The 4,313-nt window shown below is 46.4% G+C and overlaps 1 pseudogene; it reads left to right on the forward strand.

The window, feature by feature from the left end:
- Nucleotides 1-3,685: 3,685 nt before the first annotated feature.
- Nucleotides 3,686-4,051, forward strand: LOC102759274 (annotated as a pseudogene).
- Nucleotides 4,052-4,313: the final 262 nt, after the last annotated feature.

The raw sequence follows: 4,313 nt of genomic DNA on the forward strand, positions 1-4,313 counted from the left end.
AACAATTATTTCAAGTGCTGAAAAGGAAAAAAAAAATGTCAACAATTTCCAAAAGAATATCTAGCCAAACGCACGCACGCACACACACATGCACGCGCACAGCGCATAAATGAATATACCATAAAGCTCTGGTATTTCATGGGGGCAATGATTAGGAAATAAAAGTCTACAAAGACTCTTGGGAATGTAATAATAGTGTGAGAACACCACATTAGATAATTCTGAGAGTCCTTCCAGCTAGGAGATTCCATGATTGAGAACTGTCCTGTGAGTTGGTATCCACCCAGCACAGCAATGTCACTTACTGTCTTGTGAATTTGGGAAGATTCTTTAACCACTCTGAGCCTTGAATTCTCCTGGAATGAAGGAATGAACACATATATAAGTAAATAAAAGCATCTTCCTTTGAGGGGACGAGAAGTAGACCAGTTTGACCAGTGTCTTAATTTGTGCTCTCCTAAAAACAGAGCTGAGACAGGACTTGAGTGAAGGTAGTTTTTTGGGGGGAGAGAATCCCAGGAAGCAGAACTGAGGGAATGGGGAGAACAAGACAGGAAACTGAGAAAAGCCAGTAAGGGTGTGAGTTGATTACCGCTGTGGATAGGTGGGCCCCAATCCTGCTGGTGAAACTCTGAGGAATCATATAGAATTCATCTCAGAACTGTTCCTTTGAAGGTTGGGGCATTTAAGTCCTGATTTTCAACCTTCATCACAGAGGGTTACCCCTGGGGATGCTGACTCCTCTGCACTTCAAGGGTTCTCTGCATTTAGCCTGCGTGAGGTTCTGCGCTTTTGGAGAAAGATATGAGGCATAAAAAGGGGTAAGGTGCTTGAGGTAGGGCATTGCGAGTGTGCATGGAAATAGACTTCATGGCTGCAATGGTGGCCCAGAGCACTAAGAGCCTCTGCCATAACTACACAGAGTATTATGGAATATTAGCCCTGGCCATAGTACCATCCATCCATCCATCCATCCATCCATCCATCCATCCATCCTATTATGAAAAAGGGCTTGAGGTGAGTCACCTTGGGGAAGTCACCCCCTTTTTTCTGGCATTGCCTTCTTCTCTGAATAAAAAAAGGTGCGGGGGTTGGGGAAGGACTGTATTGATATGGCTGGTCTACAGCCTCCTGCCAGCCTGGGGTTCTAAAGTCTAAGAAGAAGAAGAAGGATTAGAAAGTTAGAGTCTGGGTTTTCAGAGCCACCACAGCTGGAGAACTGAAGGTGTGTTCTAGTGATGCCGGCTGACTGTCCAGAGGCAAGGCCCTTCCCTCCAGTCGTGGCCTCTGCACCAGAGTTTGGTGTCCTCTGAACACTGGGCTATTGAATCTGGCTGTGGCTGGCCCTGGAAATAGAAGTAAAGGTGGTTGGGAAGCAATAACATTAACCCTGATTCAGAGTCCCCAAGTTCATCAGATACACAAGAAACCAACTTATTAATTTACAATGAGCTACACCTGCCAAGAGAATCAGAACCCTTCATGGGCTGATCAGCACATTTTCTCTCAACACAAAAACTGGGAAATCAAATGCTAAATGCAACTATTTGGGGGTCTGGACTCAGAGCCATGAGTCTCAGCAAGTGGTCTTCATGGCAGGCGTCACTGTGACAGTCTGATGCATCCATCTCTCTTTGGGGACAGGCTTGCAGGGGACTGGTGGTGAGCTTTCCTTCTCCCCTGACAGTGTTGAGACGCATGGCCAAATTCCGTTCTCCGAGTCCTCACCCCAGCTGTCCATAGTCCCATTGAGAGCTCTTACAACTCCTAGTTGAGTACAATGCAATCAATTCTTAATCAAGTTTCACAACTGCAACCCCATCCCAGTTTTGCTTCCTGGAAATGACATCCAAAGTACTGTGGCTGGAGTCTGGGGTGCACTCAACCCTTTTGAGCACCTACCCAGGGTTTCTTTAGTGGCCGATGGTATCCATCATGTGTAGGTCTTTCTAGTCTGGTTCTCAGAGAGTGTGTTGGCTAGCCATCCCCTGCTCCCTGGCAACACACACACATCCTACCCAGAATTATTCTCTGCCCTGCTCCATTCTCCAAAGTTCACCCCTGTGGATGCACTTCCCGACTTCCCTTGACCAAAGAATATAGGTCATATTTTTTCTTCCCATCTATCTCCCTACTGTGATGGTGTGTCTTGGCGGTGACTGCCTCCCTCCATGGCCATTGCTCCTGACAGGAAGTCCCTACTTTCAGGTCCAGCTCACACGAGGCTCCATAACACTATTTACTCCTCTTATTCCTTCAGGCCTAAGGCTGGTAACAGCTTCCCTCTCTCCCTCCAATGCTGAGTGCCCAACATCCCCTACTGGTTCCCTGCACTCTGGTCATATTTCTGTATTTCCTGCCGTGTGTCTTGTACTTCTTGCTATGACCCTGACCATTACAGAGGGTGTCCTTAATCTCAAAGTCTTTGTAGGCACCCATGGTAATTTTCCATATCTTCATAAGGGCATTATGTTTTCATGTGACAACATGTGTCAGTGTAAGAGCAAAAGTAATTGACATTGACAGGTTTAGAAACCCTGGATAAGTAGAAAGTGTTTCCTGCAATGTCTCAGCTGGACAGGAGCACATAAAGTGAGGAGACAATTATGACCATCAGTGACCTTCTCAATGACAAGGCAAGGGAGGCATGCCCATCCTGAAAGTAATCCCATCATATTTCACTTTATGAGAAAATAGAGGTATCAGGTTTAGAAATTAAATAGCTTATCAAAGTTTAACTCTCAATCATAGATAATAAAGCTATTAATTATTAAATTTCTAATCATGCATTAAGGTACTTTAACCATTTAAAAATACACTGAGCTTCTAACAAATTAAATTTAAAAAAAGAACATTGGTTGAAACTAATGGAAGTTAATTTCTCTGGGCCTCCTTTTTCCCTTTTGTTTGGCAGAACAATTTTTATTATCCTTCTTATTAGTTTTAAAAATCTAAGTCATTGTATGCCTTCTGCCGCTCTGAACAAGAGCAGGTTCATATGTATTACACATCCATTCATGAAACATTTATGGAGCACCTACTATGTGCCAATCACAATTCTAGGCTCTGGGCATATAAAGATGACTTAGAGAAAATCCATACCCTTATGGAACTCAGAATCTGGAGAGGACAATAGACTTGTAAATATAAAATTATAGTATGTTTTGGCCCTGGCCAGCATGGCTCAGTGGTTAGAGCATCAGCCCACAAACCCAAGAGTCACAGGTTCGATTCTGGTCAAGGGCATGTACCTGGGTTGCAGGTTCCCCACCCTGGTTGGGGCTCATGCAGGAGGCAACCAATTGATGTGGCTCTCTCACATTGTTGTTTCTCTCTCTCCCTCCCCCCCCTTCCATTCTCTCTAAAATCAATGGAAAATATATCCTCCAGTGAGGATTAACAACAAAAAATTATAGTATGTCTTTATAAATGCACAAATAAAGTTATGATTATGAATAAGTTATCATGAAAAAGGGAAAGCAAAGAAAGTGAAATTTGGTATAGATGTTGAAGAATAAGAAGACTTTTTTTAAAAGACAATGGTGAGAGAGCATTCCAGTAATGAAGAATTACAGGTTAAGGAAGCGGCCTGGAAGCCGGTGCAGTGGACGCTGCACAGGCACCTGCAGCCGTTTGAGGTCTGAGGAAAGGTGCAGCCCAGCAGGGACCCAGCACTCCTGGGTGGATGGTGCAAGTCTTGGCCGATGGAGAAACCGTGCAGGGTGACGACCCCCGCGTGAGGACCACTGCCCCACTGCGCAGTAGCACCTTCCATGACCTCAGTAGAGGCCATGGTGCTCCCCTGGGGGGTGGGGGTGTCCTGGCATCTGGCAGCAGCAGCGGGGAGCCAGGCGAGGTGCTGTTCAGTTTTCCTTCAATGACCTTAACCAGCAGCTGGTGACCATGGCCTTCCCCCATGGCATCTCGGCAACCACACCGTGGAGCCGGTGACCTCCATCCTGCTCCTCTTTCTGCTCGTGACTCTCAGTGTGCGTGGACTCCTGCTGGTGGACTTGGCTACCTGGTGTCCCACCTGTGTGACCTCTGCTGAGGGGCAGGCATCCAGGAGAGGAAGTGCCAGGCCTTGGTGTGAGAGCAGGCACGAGGGGAGGGGAACCTAGAGGTGCCTTGAAGGTTGTGCTCAGAGAACACTGTTTCCACGCTGTGTTAAGCATGATGCAGAGGGAACCTCTAGTCCGGTAGCCCCAGCGTATCGGGTGGATACCCTCATTCCCCTGAGATGTTTTTACGTAGAATCAGGCCTGCATTAAGCACAAAGAGCGAGAAAAGGATTCCCTTCCCATTCCCTTGCC

Source organism: Myotis davidii, unplaced genomic scaffold (assembly GCF_000327345.1).
Source record: "Myotis davidii unplaced genomic scaffold, ASM32734v1 scaffold673, whole genome shotgun sequence".
Taxonomy (NCBI): Eukaryota; Metazoa; Chordata; class Mammalia; order Chiroptera; family Vespertilionidae; genus Myotis; species Myotis davidii.